The sequence below is a fragment of the Pteropus medius genome, unplaced genomic scaffold (genome assembly GCF_902729225.1).
Source record: "Pteropus medius unplaced genomic scaffold, Ma_sr-lr_union100, whole genome shotgun sequence".
In the NCBI taxonomy this organism is placed as follows: Eukaryota; Metazoa; Chordata; class Mammalia; order Chiroptera; family Pteropodidae; genus Pteropus; species Pteropus medius.
The window spans coordinates 10,222,857-10,250,377 of record NW_024346062.1 but is presented as its reverse complement, the minus strand read 5'-3'; the positions used below and the strand labels follow the sequence as shown (position 1 = coordinate 10,250,377).

Sequence of the window (27,521 nt, the reverse complement as noted above, 5' to 3'; positions counted from 1 at the left end):
TGATTGCTTCATTAAGAAAATAGGACTTTACCTGTATATTAAGATTGAACTGGATTTGAATACACAGAGAGAGGGGAGGGCCTTGCAACAGCTTGTGTGAAAGTAGAGTGGAAGAGATAACACCATTAAGTGTGGGGCATTCGCTTAAGCACTGGCTTAATCATTTCTATATTGAAGTTACTCTTCTCAGCATAAACTTCTATTTTTACGAGTGACGGTGGGTATTTTCTCGTGTGTATGTGTATGTGTGTACATATGTGTATTGGAACTCTTGACTTTAAATATAGGTCAGGGAAACAACACCAAGACCTTGTGACTCTCCAAATGCTCAACACCCAGAAAAGCAGAGGTTGTCTTTTAATATTCGTTTTCCCTACCAGGACATAACTTCTATGATCAGGGCCCTGTCTTGTTTGTTGTTCACTCTCCAGGATCTAATACTGAAGACTGCAGAGATTATTCAATGGATTTATGAAAGAAAATAAACAGAAAATCATTATAGCAAATAATTCTCATAAAATGCAATAGTTTTAGTGATCATGTTCACCTCTTGATTCTGTAAATCTGAGACTATAATCATTTACAAAACATTTGCTTTCTTTGGGGGTAATTCTCAAAGAAATATTTATTTTATTATGTCAAGAGAATGACATCTTACGAGGGGACTCAGAGCTGCCTAGAGAGGTTGGTCTATATAAGCATCTCATTAGCTTTATACCTGGAAAGAACCAAATTTCTATCTCCACAAAATGTGAATTACTGTATGTTAGGAGAGTTGATTTATAATTTAAAGAGCAAATGTTATATTCTCTGCCTGGTGACTGCTATACTACTCTGTCAAGTGGCTATCTCTGAAAACAGAAGAAAAGGACTCCTGACTGGCAATTTTGAATCACTTTACCAGTTTTTTGGCCAACTGATGAGTGTAGGCATTCTTTTGATTTAGATTTCCCTTGTCTCTTTCAGTTCTCTGTTCATAAAGAACATTAAACACTCACCCACGTGTTTTACATCTTAACCAAGAAACTTGCCCAAGGTCACTGAACCAACACGTTTGTGATGTCTATTCCCAAACATTTTCTTAGTTCTACGGTCTGGACAAAATACTACTTCTTTGTGACCTAATCAATAGTTTAATTGAGTTCAATAATAATGACAACAAGATACAAACTTTCATTGACTGAGGGATATTTTTAATGTGCTTGGTATTGTGTTAAATATAGGCATCATCACTTTTAATCCTGTGTACGAACCCATGAAATAGTGATTATAATCTCCATTTCACACAGGAAGAAACTGAAGCTTAGTGAAGCTAAGTAGCCCCATTTTACATTGTTATAAAGTGAACTTGTATTTCAAAATGAAGTTTGTCTAACTCAATAAGTGCCAAGGCAGTATCGATAAGATAAGTTAGCTAATAATCAGAATATCGATAAGATAAGTTAGCTAATAATCAGAATCAGGCCGTCTTTAAAACATCAAATGATGTATACACCTAATTTTAAAATATTATATATGAAATTCTAAAATATTATATATGAAAATAATTTGACATGTCTTGTTTTTAAGACTACTACATAAGCATATCTCTGGTTACAAATGGTTCTAGTATATTTGATTCCATTTCTGGTCTATACTACTCATGTTGCTTTTCTGGGCTCTCACCACCTCTCACATTTTCATGTTTCCTTGTTTTGTTTCAGTTTGGTGGTTTTCCCTCCTTCGAAAAATTGGGTAGTCATGCTGCTGTGTAACCTTTGTGAGTCAGTTCAACCTCTAATTACTTCAGTTTCCTTCTCTACAAGAAAAGTTGTCAAGATACAAGAACCACTCTAATGTTTTGCATCATCTCACACGCACACATGGATAAAGAGGGATATAATTCTCCCAAAGAAGCAGAACAACTGGCAGCAGCTGGTACAACTTTTAAAGACCCTGTCTGACTCCGTCTTGAAAATCAGCCTCAAACTGCCCCTAAATAATAATTATCCTACATGTACCAGCACTATCTCGCTAGCTACAGTTAATGACATAATACTTGCTATCTACTTTCAGCATAGGTGTAATCATTGTTAATATTTTATAAGACCAACAGATTATCACTTGTACCTCAGGGCAACCAGATATTAATCAAGGTATAGGACACAGAAAGACATGGCTCCCTTGTTCTTCCATAACCCCACGTCAAATTATTACCAAATGTGTCTTCAGTCTTTAATTTAATTATTAGAAAAGGTAATTGAACAAAATACCAAAGATTTTTTTTTTAAACTAACAAAAGGCAAGTTAGAACAGTTAATACGTCTTTTTCCCCAGTTACCCAGCATTCAAAGCAGCTGGGAACATTATAATAATTTTAGACCTCAAAGAAAGCAGTGTGATGATTTGATATACAATTTTCAACACATGTTTTATTAATTAATTCTTCCTGTGCTTCATTTAAAATATTGGAAACTATAAAAAGATCAACGTGTTACTCTCCTGCCAGGAAAAAGGGAGGAAAAAAAAGAAATGAAAAAGCTAACAAACACGAAAAAACCCACAGCCACTGGAATCTCAGTTTTGAGGAAACACATGGGATTGAAGCATCCGCCTAAACTCTGCAACCAACTGTCACATGTGACTCTCCCCCTCCGTGCTGAATCCTGGATGTCACCAGACTGGGGCCAGGCTGCTGTGCGTGCAGGCCAGTGTGTGACTGCAGGGGCCCTGCTGGGAGTGGAAGAGATGCCGCCCTCCCGGCGCGCAGGAGGGTCTTCCAGGAAACCCGGAGCTCGGCGGACTTAGTGGCTGCGGGTCTGGGCCGCAGCCGCTTTGGTCAGCACGTAGAGCCCAGCTTGACTCAGCGCTGACTCACCACACTGCCGCTGGTGGATTTCCCGGTCAGCAGCTCCGCGCCGCCTGTCCTTGCAGACGCCTGCTCCCGAGTCCTTTCCTGCACGGCAGACCGGTCCCGCCTTTTAAACAGCAGGGCAGATTTTACAGCTTTTGAATCCCTACCAAGCAGGGAACTGACTGGCTTTGTTTTCTTTGACTTTAAGAGCTAAACAGTCCACTAATCAAATTCTTTCATCAAAAGCTTGCTGGAACAAATCCCTAACATCTGCTTCCACAATGACTTATAGATGACCTCCATTTAGATCTTGCTTCTGTCGTACCAAGCTCGCATCTTATTTTTGTCCCACATTTTGTAAGGTTATCTTTTCAATACGTTTGGCACAAACTCACTATCGCGGTGACGCAAATCAGGTTGGAACTTGGCATTATGAGTGGGCCTTGAGTGACTTACTGTAAAAACCAGGGAACACTTCATAATGTCCTATCTGCCATCTCAGTTGCTGATAGATTCCATGTTCATTTTCATTCTGTCACTAAACTACAAAAGGTCCTGGAGTAGATTTAGATTGTTAAAAATCTGGATTATTATTATCATTTTTTTAACATTTAAAAAATTTTTATTTTATTATTAGTTTCAAGTGTACAGTACATTGGTTGGACATTTATAATTATAAATTATAATGTAATTTATAATTATATAAATATATAATTATAAAACAATCCCCCTGATTACTCTCTCTTCCCTCTGGCTCCACACATAGACTTTACATTACTGCTGACTGTATAAATTTGGATTCTTGAGCTGTCATGCTCATTATCTCCAGGATTCAACAAGAGAGCAACAGTAAGGCAGTATTTCTACAACTGTAGCCATGGACTACCTGCTTGGAGAGGGCTGGGGATAGTTGACAAATATATACTCCCAACTACAGACTCAGAACATACTGGTCTGCAGACTGGAAATTGATCTTATTAAGCCTCCCATCAGGGATTCCTGTGCACACCTAGTTTGAAAACTACTAGCCAGAGGATGAGAGTGTGAGACATTCTGTGAAGACTCTAGGAGAATTCTTACAGTTGAGAACACATTGTCCTCCCCTCAACCCCCCGCCTTTTTTCTTTTTTTTGATTGGTCAATGAGTTTATTATTGTCTTTGTGTGAAAAATCTTCATATAAAATTGTGGCTTGGTTTATTGGCTCTCAGCAGCCTGTTCCTGAGCTCTGAGCAAGCTTGCCTTCTTCTGAGCTACCAGATCTTTCTTCTGGACAAGAGACATTTTGGGACATTTCTACCTTTTCTTTTTAACGTCTTTCCTAGGCTTCTTCTCATAGACTGGATTGTCTTATATAGCCGCACGAGCTTTCTTATACATTTCCTCCATGTCTGGAGTTACGTTGTTCTTAATGTATTGAGAGAATTGTTTTATTGAAGTGTCTTCATCTTCTTGCATTAGGTAACGTGTATAATCTGCAACGTTCTGACCCATGATGTGCTTCTGATTTACTTCTGCATTGAGTCCGTTGCTTTCTGAATCATAACCAGGGAATCACTTGGTACTGTGAGAGATAGACAAGCTCTGTCCACAGCTCCCTTTAGGGCTCCCAAAACTTTATTTCCAGTAGTTCTGACAACCCCTGCATCCAAATAGCAAGTGAAGGCAACATGTTGATCATCAATGCTTTCCACATTGTATTCATCTCTGTTTACCTCCACTTGGTCTTCCTAGATCTTGTCCATGCCAAATCTATTGAGAAGACTGCAGGCCAGGAGCAGGCCAGGAGCAGGCCATTACAATATACTACAGGAAAATTTGTCAGGCCAATTTTCACACCATACTTTGGGAGTTCACGAGTATAAGCTGCATAAACTATCATATTTCTTTCTATAGGGGCATGAGCAATCTAAAAAATGGTATCTCTATTGGTTACATGAACTGTCATCTGTATTTGGGTATGTTGTACTTAATTTTAACCTTGATTACCAAGAGTTTCTTGGCATAGTAATCAGCTTTACCCTTCTGTCATCTCCTAAATTTCCCTTGGTATCTTGAAGTAGGCCTTATTCTTGAAAACTTTAACAAACCCCATCCTACAGAACAGAGATCCGGATCAGGGGCTCACCACAGACTTGCAGGCTCAGCACAGCTCCAGGGAGGGGGACAGGGGTTAAAATATTGTCTTCTAAAATTGATTTTGAAGTTCTAATACTAGGCAATCATTATTTCTAAAATTGGTTTATATATAATATTGTGTTTGCTTAAACTGGATATTAATACAGATTTTTTCTTTTTAATTTGAAATTTGGGTATAAAATAAAATAAAGTACCTGTAAACTTTTTTACTTCAGGTTAGTATTTCTCAAATCTGATTTTGTATCAGAATTACTCATAGAGCCTTAAAACACTCCTGGGCCAGACCCCAGATAAAGAAACACTATCTCTGATGGTGAAGTTCTAAAATAGGCAGTGAAAAGCTCTGAAAGTAATTTGGACCTTTGCAAACAGCCACTATTCCCAAGTACAATAGAAACTTTATTAACCTCAGAGTGGTTGGCCTGTATTGTTCTCTTATGGTGCTCACATGTCTGTCAGTCTTCACCGTTTCCTTCTGAAATCATTTACAAAATAAAATTAAAAGTGACCACATAAAATATCAACTCATTATTATTTTGATACGTGCATTCACATCTTTTGAAAGCAAGTTTGAAATCATTGTATTCTAAATTTTTTCGGGGGGAGAGGAATGTGGGAGTGGTTGGAGAATAATATGGGACTGTATTTTGAAATATTCTTTATTCTTTTTCCCTCGGATATTGCACTTGTTTATTCATTTTCTTTTCATGTCAATGAATAATTTTTTCTACTTCATGTTTTGTCAAAAAGCCTAGATCTGACATACACCTGACAGAGAGATTTCCTTGCTGGCTCCCTTACTAGCCTTGCTTCTCCAAGTGTGGTCTTTTGGATCACCTGGGAACTTCTAAAACAATGCAGACTCTTAGGCCCAATCCGGAACTATTGAATCAGAATCAACACTTCAGCAAGATCATCAAGAGATTTGTGTGTATATTAAAATTTGGGAAGTACTGCTTTATAATAATGGTAAGAGTTACGATATGGTGCTGGTGGAGGAAAAGAGAAGAAACGAGAGATGTGGGTTCATTAGTTTCCTGTGACTACCATAGCAAAGTGCAAACTGGGTGGCTTAAAACAGTAAAAATGTATTCTTCCATAGTTCTGGAGGCTAAAAGTCCAAAATCAAGGTGTCAGTAGGGCTGTGCTTCCTGACTCTGAGTAAAATCCTTTGTCTCTTTCTAGCGTCTAGTGGTGGTCATGGACCTTGGCATTCCTTGGCTTACAGCTGAATCATTGCAATCCTTTGCCTTTGTCATCACATGGCATTCTCCCTGTATGTCTCTGTCCTTATATCTCTCATCAGAAGACCAGTCATATTGGATAATGATTCCATGTTAAGTCAATTACATTGACAAAGAGTATATTTCTAAACAAGGTCACACTCACAGGTACCAGGGGTTAGGACTTCAATATATATATTTTGGTAGACACAATTCAACCCTTAATAGGGAGATTTGGGAATTCTATTTTCAATAAGTGGGCATTCATTATGTGAAAAATAACATTAAAAATAAGCATTATTTAAAAATAACCAGATGACATTTTATAAAATAATTATATATCATTCTCTCCCATTAGCTGTTATTTCATACTTTTATCTTGTATTCTCACAGCTAGATAATGAACTCTTCAAGGGCAACTTTCTCTGCAACACTTATAATACGATGCTCAGTTGACAGTAAGAGCACAGTAGTTATTAATTATGATAACCAAGCAATGAAATACTACTGGACAAATATAGAAAATCTCTTATGTTTTAATCTATCCATGGGACAGGGTAAGACAAAATTCTACCACAAAGATCAGTTTGACTACAAAAATTAATCCCTAAAATAAAGAAATAAAGTTACAACTAAAACTATAAACTGACACTGACAGCCAAACTGAAAATATATCAGGACCAGGGCAAGACAGGGAAGGGAATCCTTATAATCAAAGGGAAGAACAAGAAGAAGTTGGACCAGAAAGGTAGCTCTAAGATATTAAAGTCTTTTTAAAAGCTGTTGACAGTTTGCAGCGGGCACCTGTTCTTATTTGCTCAGCTTTTATTCTCCCTCTTTCCTTTGAGAAAGCTCTTAAACTCTCCACAATTTCTGTATAGGATGTCAATCATTTTCTGTATAGGAAGTGTTTCTCTTCCCTCTAACTCCCAAGGGTAAAACACATGACTCTCTGTCCTGTGCGTTGAAATGCGTGTAAGTTTCAAAATTGCAGGAAGTAGTTGAAGCTGAGTCATTTCAGTGGTAGTTTTTGTTTGTTTGTTTTTGTTTTACCACCAAGAATAACAGAGTAAATCTAGTTGCTGTCTTCCCATGTCCCAGTTGTTTAACTATTCTTTTTGTTCTAAGTGCTACCCGGCATCTTTCACAATATTATTATTTTATTTAAAAGTCAAGGTTTACTTTTAACTTGTTTTTGATTGTTATTTTTTATTTTATTATAATTTATTATTAATTATTTTTTATGGGGCCAAGAGTTAGCCCCAGTTGGTTTCTACTGCTTACAACCAAAGGAACCCAACCAATTACAACTAAAATATTGATGTAGAGAACACACATTTCCTATAGCCACCTCACTAAGACAACCTGAAATAGCAGTCTGCATTCAAGATTCATAAAATTCATACTCTTGAAATATAACAAAGGTCTTTTCAGTTTGTTTCAATTATGTTTGCAATATTAAGAAGATTAAAGAAAAGTACTCTAAAGTTTCTAATTTGAGCTATATACCAGGGGGCTAGCTGGCAAAGTAAAATCAGAGTTCTGTTATGCCAGGCTAAGTGTGATCTTTTCTCTGTAAGCAAAGAAGAATAGCACGAAGCTGTCAAATTGGCCAACACTAAATGCTTTGTCTTTTGAGGTCTACTGATATAATTTGATTTGATTAAGGTATACCAGCTTCTCACAATCCTTACTTTTTACATTCACCAATCTCCTTCCCTTCACATGCTTGTGCCAATGGTTGCATGGTGAATGTGATTTCATTTGGCTGGAATAGGGAGCATACAGGGAGAGAAAGCCCCCATCTCACCCTCCCCTCCAAAAAAACAACTGTTTTGCAATTATAGTGAATCATGGATATCATGGTGAACATCTCATACTTAAACATAATTTTTTATTTTTTTTTAATCTAAATTAAGAAGCAGCATTTATAGAGTGCATATTATATGCCTGGAAATTTATTACCCATTGTTTTCTATTTATGACAGGTGAGAATTTAGCTCACTTATGCCACCAATGCATTAAGTAAAATATTAATATTTTAATCAATAACAGGCAGTATGACTACAGTAGCCTTCTCTTATCTGCAGTTTTGTTTTCTGCAGAGTCAATTACCCATGGTCAACCGTGGTCCAAAAGTATTAAATGAAATATTCCAGAAATAAACAATTCATAGGTTTTAAATTGCACACTGTTTTGAGTAGCATGATGAAATCTTGCCTGGAATGTAATCATCCCTTTGTCCAGTGTATCTATGTTGTATATGCTACATGCCCCTTTGTCACTTGGTAGCCATCTCAGTTATCGGATGGACTGTGTGGTGTCATAGTGCTTGTGTTCAAGTAACCCTTACAGCAGCTGAACACTATATCACAATGCCTATGTCATTCACCTCACTTCACCTCATCTCATAGGCATTGTAGCATCTCACATCATCACAAGAAGGCGAGTACAGTATAACAAGATATTTTGAGAGAGAGCAAAACCACATTCATATAACTTTTATTACAGTACATTGTTATAATTGTTTTATTTCATTACTAATTTTTGTTACTCTCTTACTGTACCTAATTCATAAATTAAAATTTACCGTAGGTATGTATGTATAGGAAACATGAAAGTATATATAGAGTTCAGTATTATCTGCAGTTTCAAGCATCCACCCACAGGGGGTCTTGAAACCTATCCACAGTGGATAAGGGAGAACTTTTGTATCTACTGTGTTAGAAGTGGGTATATACTACTCATCTTTCTCTTCACCTCTCTTTTCTCTTTGTGTCTGTTAAATTTCATCATTTGTATGTTTCTTTTTATCTTCTTAGAATTGATAACATTCACATATCTAACTATTCTGAAGTTTGTCTATGTTTGACATTTTCAGGGTGGATAACTAGTATTTTTATACACAAGCTAAACATTATATCCATTTTTAACAATTTATGAAGGTAACTTAAAAACATTCACGGAGTATTCCAAACTGAATGTAAGTAATCTACTGGTGAAAAATTCCTGCTTTTCTTTCATTTGAGTGTCTTAATTTCTCAAATGTAAAAGAGAAAATTTCAAATATATAATACCTCTTATACTTAACTACAACTAAACATAAATTCAAAAAAACACCCACAATAGTATCTACAACGCTTCATAAGGTCTATATCCTTTGTAAAATATTGCTGTTTACACAGTTCAGTTTCTATTAATAGAACAGACAGATGATTCAGTTTATAATTTTAGAATGTAATGAGGAATTTTAGATCTGCAATGCCTGTGACAACCATTAATAGCTTTTTTACATTAAAACGTGTTTTTTCAGGGGGATGGTTGCATGAAAATGTCGATTTTTAAAAATTCAGGTATAATTTATATACAGTGATTTTTAGCCTTCTTACTGCATAGTTCTGTGGGTTTTGAAAAATCCATACAGTCATATAACCAGCACCACAATCAAAATACAGAACAAGTTCATCACTCTTCAAAGTCCCCTTATACTCATTTAAAGTCAAATCCTCCCCTAACCTCCATCCCTGACAATGACTGATCTGCCTTCTCTATATATAGTTTTATCTCTTCCTGAATGCCATATAAATGCTACCAGGGAGTATGTAGATTTGAATTTGGCTTCTTTCATTAGCATAATGCACTTAAGATTCATTCATTTTCTTGCATGTATCATTAGTTTGCTCCTTTACATTGTTGATAATATTTCATCCTATGGATATATCATACATCGTTTATCTAAATATCGATGATAATCATTTATCAATAACACTATCTTGTAGAAAAAGATGGTTTCAGGACTATGAAATTATGTACTTATCAAGAAACAAAGAATTTCCAGTTAAGATGGAATAGTTAAACACTGTGCTTGCATCCAATCATGACCACATCAAAATTACAACTAAACTACAGAACAACTGTCATTGAGACTCTTCTGAAGTCTAGCTGACCATAAGTCCTACAACTAAGGACATATAGAAGAAGCCACTTCAAGACTGGTAGGAAGGTAGAGACATGCAACAGGCTGGTCCCACACTTGCATGTGACAGTTAAACATTGGGAGGGATAACTCAGCTATGGAGTTTCCCCCTGAGGAACGAGGGCTCCCAGCTGCACACCATGCTCCCAGCCCAGGGTTCCAGTGCTGGGAAGAGAAGGCCCCACAATTTCTAGTTATGAAAAGCACTGAAGATTGTAGCTGAGGGAGAAGAAAGCAACTGAAGTTCCTCCTAAAGGGCCTGTGCATGAACCACCTGGCTGCCTCCATGAACAACACATCCAAAGGGCAGACTGGGCAGGCACCAAAGTCCCGCTAAAGTAAACGTTGTTTTGTATGTTCTGGTCCTGCACAACAGCTCTTCTACTGTAGTGACAGACAGTCCTCACAACCAATCAGCCTGAGGGTTAATCCCTCCCAGTGAGTGCAAACAGCAACCAAGGCTCAATACAATAGGAAGGCACACCATTCAAGGGACACACCAGGGAGACTGCTCCACTGGACCTCACAGGTCACCTGCTACATAAGGCCACTCTACTAAGACAGGGAGACAGAGCACCTCTACCTAATACATAGAAACAAACTTAGGGAGGCAGCCATAATGGGGAGACAAAGAAACATGAAATGAAAGAACAGAACAAAACTCCAGAAAAATAATTAAACAAAATGGAGACAAGCGATCTACCAGATGCAGAGTTTAAAACCCTGGTTATAAGGATGCTCGATGATCTCAGTGAGAACTTCAACAAAGACATAGAAAAAATAAAAAAGTCATAAATTAAAAAAAAATTAAAAGAAAGAAAAATATAAGGTAAACTCCCTTTATGCTTTGAATTCTTTAGTTACTTTAGATTTATTTGACTATACATTAGTTATAACTATTTCAAATAATTTATTTTTCATGTAACTGATAAAGAGTAGAGCTTTAATTACGGATGTATATTTAAAGTGTGTGTTGTGATTAGAAAAGTTTTCTGTACCTAGAATAAGATCGTTATTGCTGATAACACCAGATAATATAGTGCTTAGACTTCTGAAGGTAAGTGCTGTATAAAGATCTGTTCAGCCTAGACTTCTGAAATGGCTGACTTCCCATTGAAGTTCTGTTAATCTTTTACTCTGTAGAGGCAACAGGTGGGTTAGAAAACAGCCAATAGAAAGACAATTCTTGTCCTTCAGGATTGGTGCCAGTGGAAAAAAGTGACCTGAAACACAGATCTCAGGCCTGACATGTTGAAAATCTAATGTCACAGCTGTTGTCTCTTACTACTGTCACTCATCATGTTTTAATTTCACAGTTTTGATTTAATCTTTCTAAATACAGCACTGGATAAATGCAGAACAAGATAACAAGAGTCCCAGCAAAGGAGCCAGCTTAGTATTAGCACCACCCCCCTTTCATTACCTCCCCAGCCCTTTCGGTTTTATTTTTGTGGTGATTGCATCTCAAGGACAGTACTTTTTATGTTCACAAAGCCAGAGCTTCTATAATAGCTCATAAGCTTAATAGGAATCATAGAGTTTTGATTTCATGATGACTTCTTTACCTTTCTCATCATGCCAACCAGGATGCTTTGCCAGTCATTTTAAGTTGTAACATGCAATGGATCTGGGTTTAAAAAAAAACACATAGGATGTTTCAATGATGTACCCAGAGATGTCCTATTTTCTAAAATCTATAATTAAAAATACTGTTTTCAGCCATAGATTACATTCTTTTTCTTAGGAAGCCATCTTAAAAAAAATAAACCCTATACTGAGTAACAACCCACATACGATAAAGTGCACAGTCTTGAAAAATGTATATACCCAAGTAAACTACCACTACAAAATACAGAGCACCCCTTCCACCTGCCAAAAGCCTCCCTAACACCCTTTTCGGTCAATCTTCCCTCTACCCCCAACCTCAGTCAATTGATCTACTTTCTATCATGATAGTTTAGTCTTGCTTTTTCCAGAATTCCTGTAAATAGTATATATTCTCTTGGGTCTGTTTTTTTTTAAATCTAGCATAAACTTCTTGAGGTTCGTCATTGTTGTTATGTGCATCTGTTATATAACTTTTTCCCCCTGAGTAGTATTCCATTTTATGGATGTACCAAAATTTGTTTATCCATTTGCCTGTTGATGAACATTTGGCATGTATCCATTTTGAACTATCATGAATAAAGCTCCAAAGGATATTTGTGTATAAGTCTTTGTGTAGTATTCATTTCTCCTGGGCAAATATCTAAGAAATGATTGGGTTGTATGATTAAGTAGATGTTTAAGCTTTTAGAAAACTACAAGCTGTTTTCCAGAGTAATTGTGTCATTTAAAATTTCCAGTAGTAATATATGAGGATTCAAGTAGTGCCATTCCTCAACATTTGACATTGTCAGCTTTTAAAAATAATTTTAGCCATTCTAATAGAGTCGTAAAGATATAGCACTGTGATTTTAATTTGCAGTTTTCTGAAGACATCAAACAGTTCTTTATGAGCTTATTTGTCCTTTGGATAGTTTCTTTTGTAAAACGATTGTTCAAATCTCTTGCCAATATTGTTTTGGATTGTTATCTTCTTACTAAGTTGTAAAATTCTTTACATATTTGGAATACCACTCCTTTGTCAGATACATGTATCCCAAATATTTTTTTGCACCTTTTGGCTTGCCATTTCATTTTTTTTTTTAAGATGTCTGTCAAAAAATATATATTTTTTAATTTTGAGAAAGTTCAATTTATCAGTTTCATTCTTTTATAATTTGTGTGTTTTATTCCCTAAAAAGTCATTGCCTATCCATAGGTTGCAATAAATGTTTATGCTTTTTCTAGAAATTTTATGATTTAGCTCATATATTTAGGTTTCTGCTCAATATATGTGTGTGTTGCAGGTAGGGGATGATGGGAATGGTTTAGAAATTCACTAAGAACATTTGCAAACACATTTAAACAAAGAAGGTTTGGGAACTGTAGTTTTTACTTCTTTAATGCTGAGCATACAGTATGACAATTATATTTCTCCTAAAACAAAAATAAAAAAGTAGAATTTATCTGTACCAAGGCGATTGGGTTGTATGGATTTTTTATTCCATTGTAAATATTTTGCATTATGCTCAGAGTGAGCACCAATAATTAGGCCATAATGGTAACTTGTCAGTCTTAAACATAATAGTTGTGTATATGGAAAGATTAATGACAACTAGATTGTTCAGTAATTTTGGGTGCCTTGTTTACCAAGCTAAGATGGCTAGCAAGACTCTTAGTGTTTATTTGATATTATGTAAGTATATTTTATTAAATATTAAACATTTAAGACTAGTTTAAATTTTTATAAAGAAAGCTATTAATCTAATTTTGGGGAGAATTAAAGAATCATTTCTAAGCCTGTAATTTTAACCTTCTTTATAGTACCTAACAACATGTACATACAATTCAATACTTAATTTTTTTTTAATCAATTATGACTCATTACATCCATGAGCACACACATTTTAGTATTAAAATTGATCTCACTGGTTATTCCTTGAAACTATTCAGGAGGTGGTGTTTCTGCTTTATAGACAACAGTATAAATATTTAAATGTGGTATAACAGGCTAAAAATCACATGAGTAGTAGAATAAATACCAGAACATAATCCATTCATTTTGTATTTATAGATTTGTAAACCCTAAACATCTCTGTTTCTGGGCTGTCCTTTTGCCAAGATGCTTGCTGTGTTTGCTGATGAAGAGACTCCAGAAGCACATTTTATACTATTAGAAGTTGAGAATGGAATAAATTGGTGATTTATCAAAAAGTGGGAAGGATCGCCTTTTCCAAATAAAATCCAGCCTTCAAAAACAAGCGTACTTGGGATTTATATAATTCTGGAACACCAGAATAGGCAGAATCAATAAAGTGATAAGTAAAAAAAAAGTGAAGTTTCTTAGTGACTTTTATGACTTTTTTGGCCAAGTACACATCATGTTCATTTTGCTAAAAAAAACTCTGGAAAACTTACTAACCAGCAGAAATGTGAATTATAGATCTTAATGTAGTAATGTAATTAACATTACCTAGGTTATAAATTTCAATAAAAATCCACATAAAATTGGAAAAGATTAAGACCATTTGTAAACTCCTGTCAATTTTCAACCAACAATGACACTGAACATCTATTTTACATTCATCAGAGCTCTAGGGTGATGAAGATATATGAGAGATAAATAAAATGGTCTTTACTCTCAAAGGATTTGTAATTTAGTTCTTAGTGACAATTTTGTTTTGAATTGGTAGATAAAAGCCTTGTGTTTATTGATAACCTTTTTGAGAGATCCAAATTTTGTCAGACTCACAACTCTTTTGGATGATAAGATGGAGTGAATAAATAATCCTGAAAATGTTTACTGCTAATGAGGTCCTTATTTTATCAAGTGAACAAAGATTTGATATACCTATTTGAAACAACTCATTGTGGAAGAAGCCCTGACTAGCTAAGTGATCTCTGTGAACTTCTTTACCCTTAGAAAGGAAAAATATTGGTTCTGTCTTCTGGTGCTGGCAAGGAACACAAGAGATAACACACAAGTACACTCTGAGGACTTAGGTGCCATTTCTAAACAGATTTCTAAAGCATCAAAGAACCAAGCATTGAAACCAAGTAGTTAAATTTTAGGCAACAGCATAAAAATAAAATTTGACTACTTATTCAACCTTCTTTGACATTCTGCCTAATCATCTCTCCTATTTCCTATACAGTCCAAACTGCATAGGTTTTTCTAGAAGAAAAAGAGTTAATTACTATTCTAATGCCAAATTTTTTATAAAAATTATCTAAAGACTATTATAAATCTATTATATTTCTTATATGTAATCCTGACTTATAATCATTATGCTGAATATCAATCACACTTCAATTCAGAAATTATTTATTGTGCAAGTTCAAGGTAAAATTTACTGTGCCTGATACAGAAACACAGAAACATAAATACTAACTTATATTTGATATCTAGATGTTTACCATCTAGCAGAGATAATGCCATAAATTCTATAAAGTTAAATTTATTGTGTTAAGATGTACCTGAAAGTTGCACTTTTGAATAAGTAATTGTCAAAGCAAATACGCTAATATTATTTTAATTTTTATCATTAGAAATAGAATGAGGACTAAAAGAAAAACAGCTTTTAGAGCTTGCTCATTGTTTATATGCCATAAAAACATATGTAATACATAAATAGATTTAAAATCAAATGAGCATACATTAGTAAAACAATCTCCTATTGAATTTAAAATATGAAGGAAATTCTGTATAGAATAACTCAGTTTTGAGAACTAGAAAATAGGAAGAGAGCTTTTTCTGAGACAATTTAAGGAATGTATAAATTGTGATAAAAGTTAATAATAGCTGAGTAAAATTTTGAGAGCCAAATAGGAGTTTCCATGTTTTGCCTGAGTCTGTTCAATTTAAATCATTTAAAAAGATATCTATGTATAGGTATCTCACATAAACACCTATATCTTTATAGATGCTTGCTGTAGTAATTAATGAAAAATGAAGATTAGACTTCTAGGTAAAGACAAAAGGTCAAACATGCGTACTTGTGTTTGCTTCCTTCTGATAATTTTATCAAAATGATAAGGTTATTTCAAAAGAAGAGCAAACCCTTAAAGACAAATAGGACAGAAGAGAAGTCAACACAAGAAAATTTTAGCAAACATAGACATAGCAACTATCTATTAAAACTTTAGAAGGCACGCAGCCATTGCAGTACTTTGAGCTCCATAGACAGCGCTGGGATAGTGCGAGCCAGAGAGGCACTGGGCAATTCTGTGCTTGTTAAGGAAAAATAATGAAAGATGGGCAAAGGAGATTCCTAAAAAGCCACGAGGCGAAATGTCATCATATGCATTCTTTGTGAAAACTCACCGGGAGGAGCAAAAGAAGAAGCAACTGGATGCTTCAGTCAACTCCTCAGAGTTTTCTAAGAAGTGCTCAGAGAAGTAGAAGACCAGATATGCTAAAGAGAAAGGAAAATTTGAAGACATGGCAAAGGCGGACGGGGCCCACTATGAAAGAGAAATGAAAACTTACATTCCTCCTAAAGGGGAAGCAAAGAGAATCCCAATGCATCCAAGGGGTCTCCTTCGTTCTTTTTCTTGTTTTGTTCTCAGCATCGCCCAAAAATCAAAGAAGAGCATCCTGGCCTATCCATTGGTGATGTTGCAAAGAAGCTGGGAGAGATGTGTAATAACACTGCTGCAGGTGACAAAGCAGCTTTGTGAAAAAGAAGGCTGCTGCTAAGCTGAAAGAAAAATATGAAAAGGATATTGCTGCATAACAAGCTAAAGGAAAGCCTGACATGGCAAAAAAAAAAAAAAAAAGGTGTTGTGAAGTCAAGAAATGCAAGAAAATGAAGGAAGAGGAGGAAGACGAGGAAGATGATAATGGATGTTAGTTCTAGCGCAGTTACTCCCCTATATACAATTCACTCTTTTTAAAAAGAAAAAAATTGAGGCTGTGTAAGATTTGTTTTTAAACTGTACAGCAGGGGTCCCCAATCCCCAGGCCACAGACAAGTACCGGTTGGTGGCCTGTTAGGAACCAGGCCACACAGCAAAAGGTGAGTGGCAGGCACGTGAAGCTTCATTTGTGTTTGCAGCCATTCCCCAGCGCTAGCATCATCACCTCGCTCCACCCCAGATCATCAGGCATAAGATTCTCATAGGAGCATGGGTCTGTGGTGCCAAAAAGGTTGAGGATCACTGCTGCAGAGTGTCTTTTTTTGTATAGTTAACACACTACCGAATGTGTCTTTAGATAGCCTTGTCCTGGTAGTATTTCAATGGCCTCTAATCTTGCCTGGTACAGTATGGGGGTTGTAAATTGGCATAGAAACTTAAAACAGGTTCTTGTTGGTGCACATCACAAATTAGTCATATATAGGGATGATAGTTTTTCATCTTTGGTTGTCTCTGATGCAGTTTATATGAAATAATTGTTGTTCTGTTAACAGAATACCACTCTGTAATTGCAAAAGAAAAAAAAAAGTGCTGTTGTTTTGTTGACATTCTGAATGCTTCTATGGAGATACAAATTTTTTTATTAGAAAAAAACTTTAGAAAGCAATTTTGCAGAAAGTCAAGAAACAAATTAATTCATATTTCAGATTTCCTAAAGGCTCAAATCATTGGCTTTTGAATTAGGTGCTTTTGAACTATGGTAGATGTGAGGCTATCAACAGGAGAATAAGTTGAAAGTGTTTGTAAGGTGTTGGAATCCTCCCCACCACAGAACTCTTCCTCTACTCTGTATAACGAATCAATTGTGCATCTCCAACTAGGGCAGAGGATTGCATGCTTATTCTAGAGAAGATCTTTGAAAAGAACACTAGGCAAAACCAAAGCTAGAGCTACCATGTTAAAAACAATGGAATTAAGTGAATTTTAACAAACAGAATTCTGAGAATAGCCATCTTGTCTTCTCACAATTAGTTCCTAGAATGCTCACTTCTGGCTCCTACTTTCTAGGCCCAGCAATGGAAAAGTCACCTCTGGAGAATCTAATCAGCCAAACAAACCTAAAGATCCTGACATTAGGGTTTCTTCAATCAAATGGTCACCCAAATTACCCACCAAGAGCAAGCCCTTCTCAACATATGGCACCCAGAAGTGCTTAGAGCTTCTCATCAGCTTTCTAGTCCCCTATCTCTTAGAAAACCAGAGGCCGTTCAACATCTGCAGAGAGCCTCTGATGTGAAAGACAGAGATGGACATAAGCAGATAAAAAGCTACATTAAAGAGATGGATGTAGGCGAGGGAAGAAAATGGAAATACTATCTTTCATATCCCAGACAGACATGAGAGAATACTGTAGCCATAAAATTAGAACAGGGTGATTATCTATCTATCTATCTATCTATCTATCTATCTATCTATCTATCTATCTATCTATCATCTATCATCTATCAATCATCTATCATTTATCTATCATCACCTGTCCAAACATCTCTAAAGAAAAAAACATGCTCCTAAAAATTCAAATTATGAGAGTAAAATTTTTTTAAAAAATTAAAGTATGGAAAGATAGATAAGTTGAGGAAATCTCTCTGAAAGTAAAGCAAAAAGACAATGAGAGAATAGAATAGTAAGAGAGAAAAAAAATTAGAAATCAGAGGACTAAAGGACTAATCCAAGAAGTCCAATATCTGAATAACAGGAATTTTAGAAAGTGAAATAAGATAAAATAGAAGAAAATAATCAAATAAGTAAACCAACTGCCTGTAGAACTGAAAGCTATAAATCTCCCTGTTAAAAGGGACTACCAAGTACCCAGTACAAAGATTTCTAAAGATTTCTAAATCTTTCTATGTTTTTTGTTTGTTTGTTTTGTTTTTGTTTTTGTTTTTGGTGGGGGTGGTAGTTTCTTCTGGATAATATGCTTATATGGCTGCTTCTTGATTTTGCAGCTTTAGGCATTACCTATTAACTTCCTACTGTAGTGGTTGTGGATTTAGTTGTTGTTTCACCATTACCATCTTCATTTCTATCTCTCTTCTCATCTTCACATCCACCTCATACAAGTATATTGTAATATTCAGTAATTACATTATTATGCCTGTGTAAAAGCTATTCATGAGCATGAGCCATGTAGCATTTTATAATTTCTTTCTTTCCTGCATAATCTTTTGTTTCCTTAGAGCAAATCCTTGTCTTGTTTCTTCATTTGTGAAATTGAAAAGTTCATGGTCTGACCTATTTCAGGTAGATTTAAACACTGTCATCAAGAAGGATCTCTCCTCTTTGATCTGCTCTGCTTTCTTCTGAGTTACCTTTATTCCTAGGCAGGCCTTCCCAGCAAGCAGAATCTAGGCAGCTCCAAACTTACACTAGCAGTTTAGAAACCTTAGCAGATAAAGGGAGCCTTTTTCTCAACAGCTCTAGAAAGAGAACTAACCTCTTGCCTAAAAGATGTACTACTCTTTTTTGCTTTCCTGAGTCACCACTTTAGCAGGAAGTGGTATCAATTTTATCTCAGTCTCGTGGATTGAGAACGAGGGAAGTCTGGGCAAATAAATTAGGCTTAGAAAATTTCAATGTATTTTACATTTGCATCTATAACTATAGAAAACTTCAAACTCAAAAAAATTCTAGAACTGTACAGGCTAGAAAGGACAAGAATTAATTGAGTCCATTCCTCTGATTTAATCTTGATCATAATCACATTACTCTAGATTGAACACGAAAATACACTAATGTTGAGCTACATAAATGATGCCTGCCTTTGGTTAAAGCAGCACGATATAATTCTGGTTTTCAAGTTTAAAATCATCAGGGGATAACAGCATTATTATTTTAAAGCTAATTTGGTGATTTTGTACTGATATTCAAAGGGCAGAAATTAATATATAAATCAAAATTAAGATCATATGGTTTTACGGCATCTTTTAATATCACAAACATGTTTTTATACAGTTCAGTTGGTCTTTCAAATGTTGGACTTAATATTATTTTTGATGTGTTTTGTGGCCTACACAACCTGTTAAGTGAGGCAACCATCGACTGTATAAAATTTAATATTTAGGCTCCTCTACCACATGTGAGTCTTTAGTCAAACAATTTCTGTTTGGTAGAAATAACTACAATTTTGATTTCCAAGGGAGCAAGTCCATCTTAATATTTTTCCTTTTTTTGGTAATGTATTTTTTTTTTCAGCAAATCAAAAGTCCTTAGCTATACTTAAAATACCTTGTACTATAAGAAGGATCAAACATGTTGATTTAAAAAAAATACTAACATATCAAGAATAGTTTCAAGAATGGACAGTTCTGCAGAGACCCTCTTAGTACTGCCATATGCTGATTTTTAGTATTATCATGTTTATATTTGTTTCAGAATTCTTTTGTTATCTCCCTGCAGTGTGACTACATTTATATGTAAATTTACAAGCAAAAGTGCTCATTTTGCATTTATTTATCAGTATTAGAGGACTATAGATTATGACATTACAACCCTGTCATTTGCAAATAGCAATAATAATAGGTAACATTAATCCTCACAAAACCTCTATAAGTTAGATGGTATTATTATTCTCAGTATACTAATGAGGAAGATGAAAAAAAGATGGAAACTTACCCAGGGAATTACTAAGCTAGTCTGAACCCAAGGCCTATACAAGGTAATAAATTGTAACAGCATTGGATGGTTTGTGACAGCCTGCCTATTTCTAGTGTACAATACCTGAAGAAGAAAGACACCACCACGCATTTTGAATGGCATATGTAATAAGCCATGAGGTCTATAATTTGACAAAATGTCGTAGTTATGATTGTTTGTAAGTGGAATAGACTACTCACTGAGTCCAACTGCTTAGGACTATATTTATAAAAATGATAAGCTGGTAAGTATCACAGCTTACCATGAAAAAAGTCTTTCTACAATTACGGAGAGAATATTCTTTTAGTGTACTGTCATTCATTTTCTCTCTTTTGCCACACTACCTCCCCTTCCAATCTTTATTCTTTTAAAATTTTTAAAAATATTTTATCATAAAATATATTAAGTATACAAATAGTATGGAGAATAACATAACATACTTGTACTCATCATTTAACTCCATCAAGTTCTAACACATTGCTATACTTGTTAATCTTTTTTTTACGATTCGTTTAAATTATGTGATAGATTAGACAGTTTAAATAGGATATAGAACATATTTGTATGGCTTAAAGAGCAGCAAAATGAATACTCATGTACTCTCTGGCAAACCAACTCCTTATTCTGCATCATAGCCCTGTTCCATAGTCCACATTACTATGAATCAGATCACTTGCTTTATAACAGAAGACGATCTCTAAACTTAGTCTTTATCTCAAAAGAGATATAAAATACATCTAAAAACATACACAGATATACAAAGAAGTTACATTTAAATTTGAATATATGAGTATTTATTAAGCATAAAGGAGAAGAATTAGATCTAACTGGGGGAAAGGGAAACCTATGACGTGAGGTGAACATACCCAGGCAACTGTGGCAGTATACCCAGCTTTGTTGTCCTCATTCACCCCTCAGCTTCATGCTGACAAAACATTCACTCTCTCTGCTTGGCAGCTGGAACATTTTTAGCAGCCTTGGAGTCCAGACATGTACACATTTATCCCCTGAATACTATTCCTGATTGACAGTCCTTAAAATGGAAATTTCTGGAAATTTGGTCAGATATAAATATAATGTCTCATCAGAAAGAATTAAAAAGAAAAGCATATTGGTCCTTTTTCCAGCCAATGTTACTCAACTGCATTCTTCTGCAATACAGCCTTGAAAGTTCATGGGGCTAAGCATGGATTTTTCCACTGAATGAGAAATCTGAACTCTAATGTTAATCTCTTTTTCAATAACATCAAATGGTAGGGAGCAGCATCACCATCTTTGAAGACACAGTGGTGAAGTTAGCTACCACAGGGAAACAACTTTATCTGCAGAGGAACTGAACTTAGAGAAAAAGGGAGCATCTATTTTTTGTTTTTCTTCTTTTTGCTTGATACAATTTAGTAGAGTAGCACAAGTTTGTAGCTGCAGATCTCTCGACCACTGTATTTGACAGTTGCCCTACAAAGTCACCCAATCTTTCTTTCTATTCTCTTTCCCCTGTAGGTTTTTTCTCACACACCCCCATTCCACGTCTTCTGTGTGTATTTTGATAAGTTGAGTCTATGATTTCCATGAAAATGCAAAAGGGCAAGTGCAACTAAGACACATAGAGGGCAAAGTAAGAATTCTACTAGGTGTCACACAAGAGAAAATATAATGTAAGAAAGGGGAACCATCGAAACATCAACATTTAAGGAGAAGGTAAAATGAGAGAAGCGTTCAAAGGAAATTTCATATTGTACCCTTAAAATCCGGGGAAAAGGCTATAGTAATAGAATCTGAAATATATGTTATTTTCCTCTAAATGGTTATAAAATGCTTTGAATTTTTAGTTTTAAAAAATCTGCATATCATTTCTAACTAGTTGCACATCACAATCTTTCTTTCCACATGTATAAAATGAAGATAATAATTCTAGAATTACGAGAATAAACATTTTCAAAATGAAAAGTATAATTAAGTTCAGTCTTCTTTGAATTAGACTAACAAAAATTTTAAACTAGTGACTGATGGAAAAATTCGGCTAGTCTGTGAGAAAATCATGTTTTAAAAATTTGGGGTGACAGGCTAATCAAATTAATTTTTTTTTCCAATTCTCAGATAATTTTATGAGAGATGTGTAGATGGAAATAATTAAATAAGTTAATGCTTGTCTAAAAACGCAATGGAAAATTTATAAAAAATATGTTTTGGTATATCTCCAATTCATAGTTCAAGTACTTAATAGTTGAAATTAAAATATCTCATATATTTCTAGTAAGTGTGAAAATAATCTTTTCTGAATATTTTCCTCATCTCCCACTCAGCACATGCAATATCCTGTGTGTATGGCTTGTATCTGCATGCCACTATTAGTGGTACTTATTCAGAGGCCACTTTCTACTCTCTTCTATGCACATACAGGGACAGCAGTTGGAAGGTCTTGCATATCTGTGCAATGACAAAAAATTGTTTGTGTGAGTTCATGTGTAATTTACAAGCATGAAATTGAACTTAATGTATTGTGCAATATTTTGGAAGTTTAAAATGTTGCTATTTTCAAACTTAGTTTGCCGGGATTGTCAAAACATGTTACTGGGAATTTTGCATAAAATTTTCAAAATAGCTCATTTTGAGTTATCTTCAAGGAAAACACTTTTCTCCTTCAACAATAAAAATTACCCAACATCATTATAATTAAACATTGTTATGTTTATAATATTTGTAATGTTAATCGTGTGCTGGCTTGCTGATAATGAACTGGCTAGTATTTCTGTATAGGGATGCCAAGAATAAAATTTCCTAAGGCCTTTACCACTCGAAAAATAATAGCTTTTATTAGTTAAGAACGTATTTGGGGGGCACCTGAATATCATGAATTTGTAAAAGTCTTTAGTTCTTTGTTTTGAAGTGTAAATTTATCATTAATAATCTTTATTACTGATACTAAAAAATGATTGAAACTTGGCAGTTGTCTTGTTTATAGTCCAGATTCCAGATGCAAATATTTTATGTTCAACCTCAATTATAACCCAAAAAGCTGCCTGAAACAGTTAAAAAAATTTTTCACAGGTCAAATTCTGTGTGCCTTCCAGTGTGATGTGAAGAAGCATGTCATGTCAATGTTGTGTTAGAGCTCACACAAACCGACTCATGAGAACCAACTAGGAGCACATCTTTCCAGCTTCACTTTCAGTGACGTCATATTGATAGTTTGAAATCAGCCATGGCAGGAGTATTTATACCACAGAAATGTGTAAACACTATAAAATAGATCTTCTTACGCTACAGAACCAGCTGTTAGACATTTTCCAGCAAACCACTACTTAGGTGAAGAAGAAAAAACAGAAACATGGATGTGGTTTTGGTTGTAGGAAGGCAATAGAATTTAGAAATGGAGTTCAGAGTGACTAGTCAGATTTAATATTGGAAAATATTAAAAATATTATATACTTGAAGAATATTTTCATCTTTTGTGAGGTCAATTCGTTTTAGAAAATTCGGAAGCAGCCTGCTATGAATTTTAAGTTACAGGAAGTCCTGAGGAACCTAGTATGTTTATAAAAGGGATAGGCAATGTGATCAAATGAGTATCTAATTAAGTACCTATGTTCTAGTCTACTCCAGGTTATCCTAACTTGAAACAAGAACAGTCTTTCCTAGAATGTTCAGCAAAACCTGACGTGAAGGGCAAAAAGACCTTCAAATGTAGGGTGTATTTTTTTATACTCTGGAAAGTAAAATGCAGGCAAATAGGCAAGGACCAGTGTATTATATACTCCACTTTGTAAAGCCAGCAAAAGCTAGTTTTCACTTCTGAGTAATGAAAATAGACAAAGTTCTAAGATGTTAAAACTTGACTCCAGTTGAGTTCCACTGCAGAACTTTACATAGAACAACTCATTTTTATTGTTATTGTAGCTCATCTTCAATATACAATTTGATCGATTATATACAAAATATAGAACCAGTTATTTTCAATATAACATAAACTCATAGGGAATCCTTATATATAAATATTTACAAGTAATAAACAGATGTATATCAAATATGTGAAGTCACTGTGATATTGAGATAAGTGGGTCTATTCTTGTAATTACAATTTATTATCAACCAATACTCCATCTTCCCTTCCTTGGATTATTTTTTCTCTATGCACTTATCACCATATGTCACACTATATATTTTTCTGATTGTTCTTATATTGCCTATTTTCATCTACTAGAATGTGCAGACTATTGTAGGCAAGGGGCTTTTCTGTTTGTTCATTATTTTATCTCCACTGCTATGTACTCTCACTGGCTGGTACATGATAGATAATGAATATTTGCTGAATAAATGAATTAATTAACACCAAGATTGGTGGAGAAGTTTCAACGATTGAAATTTTCAAAATTCTACTCCACTTGAGACTTCACAGTAATTAAAATCAGTAACAGAGAAGATACACAGACAACCTAGCATAAAAAAAGTTACTCATTTGTACCTAGTTTACTAAGCATTGTAGTAAGTAAGCAGTTTTCAGATATGTTTCAGATATATCTCAACTCAGTACAAAGAAGTAAGATAGTATCTTGCTAGCATTTTAGATAATAAGAAATGATAACTTTCCAGAGTCAGAGGAGGTTATCATTAACTAACTTGATTTTAAGGAACAAACTCAGTCATTCTTTAAATAGGACATAGGACACTTTTCAACAATTAAATGCAATAGGATGGGTTTCCTTCCTTATTTTAAAGATCCATGTTCTCGCTAGGAGCTTCTTTAAAAATATTTAAAGGTCATCTCGGAAAAATTTGTTTCCATATAGATATGATTTCATTTTCAACAACTGTCCATATTTAGTTATGCTTATAGTTCTTATATTATAAAGAAAACATAAGGAATCATTTTAGATCTGTAGAAACAAGTTAAGAGAAAATTGTAACTAATTAGCAGATATGGATCAGATGGTGGGAAGAGAGTCAATTTAGATGAAATTAGATGATCTAGATTTACAATATATGGTATTAAAATCCATTAGAGCTCTACGACCATGCCACCCTGAACAAGCCCAATCTGTCTGATCTTGGAAGATAAGCAGGGTCAGGCCTGGTTAGTACTTGGATGGGAGACCACCTAGGAAGTCCAGGTGTTATAGGCTTAAAAAAATAAAAAATAAGGGATTGTAAGCTGACAAGGTCCTTGCAATCTGTGAGGTCAACCTAGGGTTGCCTCACCTAAAAAATTTAATAAATAAAATAAAATCCACTAGAGAATAGTTTATGTCTTTCATTTGGCTTTGATTATATAAAGCTAGTAGTAAATAAAACTATGGTTCTCTCTTTCTTATATATTTTTAAATTATGTGTGTATGTGTCAGGTTGAAATCACTTAACTATTACCAAAAAACCTCCATCTGTTAGTCTGATAGTGAGTTCCTTGGAGGGCAATGACTTTGTCATCCATAACATCTAACATAAATCAGAGACCATAATCAGTTCTCAATAAATTTTTATGGAATGAACATTGCCTAACTGGTTTTATAACAAAGTGTCTTTGTAGCTAGGCGTATAGCTTTGATTTGAGAGCTAGACCAGTCTGGTTTCTAAAACCCATTTTCTTCACTTATCTCCCTTTATTCTGTTTGCTCTATGAGAGAAATGTAGAATCTAAAGTCAACAAAGGAAATAGAGATGTACAAAATAGTATTTTTAATACAAAAGTCCATGAGATCTTTAAGAAGAGTTCAAGTATAATTTGATTGAAAAGTTTTCTGTGAGCAAAGCATTTTCCCAAGGTCAGGAGAGTTCAAAGAACACAACAAACTTTGAGGAACATGCCAATGAATTTTGTAAAAGTTGTTTTTTTGTGTGTGTAAAGACACAGGGCTTGGCCAGTCATTCTGGTCTCCAGATGGTCACAGGATGCAGCCAGTAATGACCATGGAATATCCTGAAACAGATGATTAGTTTAATCTAGTAACATAGTCTTATTTGTTTGCTTGTAAGAGAGAATTTGTCAAAAATGTTGACTCTGTTCTCTATCATTTCTACTACCACCCAGGCTAAGTGACCATTGTTTTTCAGATGGATTATTGTAATGACTTCCTAAATAGTTGCCTCTTTAACAATCTTGCTTCTCTGAAATTTATTCAGACTATAGTTGTAGAGATCATTTTAAAACCTAATTTGGGTATTGTCACTTCCAGCCTTAGAAAAATTCTGGGATTCCCATTGTAATTAGAATAGAATGCAAAAATTTTTACTGTAGCCTAAAACGCCTTGTTTGATTAGGACCCCACCTTCTTCTAATGTTTTTTATGCCATTGTCCCTTGGTCCCCAGTATTCCAGCCACACTGAGCTCTTGTGATTCCTCAAAATCCGCAAACTCTTTCTTTTCTTAGGGCCTTCCTACGTGCTCTTTCCTTTCTCTGGAACATTCTTCTTCACAATTCAGTGTTATGCATACTATTCTAGATATCTCTTTAAGGGTGTTAGGAGACAGCCGTCAATGGTTACTTTTATCTGACCAGGCTGGTAATTGTTCATGACAAAGGCAATTCTGAAACTTGAAAGTGAGTTAACATTCCTAGGCAGACAAAACTGTCATCTCAGCAGAAGAACCAAAAGTGTAATCTAAGTGGAGGGAACAGAATAGATACTAATACAGAAGGCAAAAATCCATTTGGCATAGAAATAGCAGTACCATTTGTTAAAATAACAAGACTAAGGATGAAGTTTTGAGAGAAAGATGCTCTCTGCTTGGACATATTGAGTTTGATTTATCTGGGACAACAAGATAGAGAAGGATAGAGAATAGGCAACTGGGTACATGGGGAGGAAAGAATATGGGATGGATAGATAAAAGGCAGGGAAGGACATATAGATCTAGGAGTTATCAGTACACACAATTTCATAGGAAAATATTGTAGAGTAATAAAAAAGAAACACCTACATTTAAATAGCAGGCACCTGTAAAGATGACAAAGAAGGCGTAGTCAGAGAAATTGTATCTGGAAACAAGGAAGACAAGAGTTTCAAGACGGAAGTAGTCCACAGCAGAAACACAGTGGATGATTTAATTAAGGTGAGAACTGAAAGGAGCAGAGGATTTGGAAAAGTCTTTGATGAGTTTTGCCAGGGCAATGTGAACAACGGAGATACAAGGAACGTAGCTGGAGATTGAGGAGAAATTGGGATATAAAGAATTGTAGCCAGAGATTGAAGATGATGCTTTTGTGGAGCTTGGCTGTGAAAA

At 35.0% G+C, this 27,521-nt stretch overlaps 3 pseudogenes; 2 read left to right on the top strand and 1 right to left on the bottom strand.

The window, feature by feature from the left end:
* Window positions 1-3,578: 3,578 nt before the first annotated feature.
* Window positions 3,579-4,936, bottom strand: LOC120612525 (60S ribosomal protein L5-like; annotated as a pseudogene).
* Window positions 4,937-7,163: 2,227 nt separating this feature from the next.
* On the top strand, window positions 7,164-16,607 carry LOC120612592 (high mobility group protein B1-like; annotated as a pseudogene).
* An 8,699-nt stretch (window positions 16,608-25,306) lies between these two features.
* Window positions 25,307-25,424, top strand: LOC120612637 (uncharacterized; annotated as a pseudogene).
* The last annotated feature ends 2,097 nt before the right edge of the window (window positions 25,425-27,521 follow it).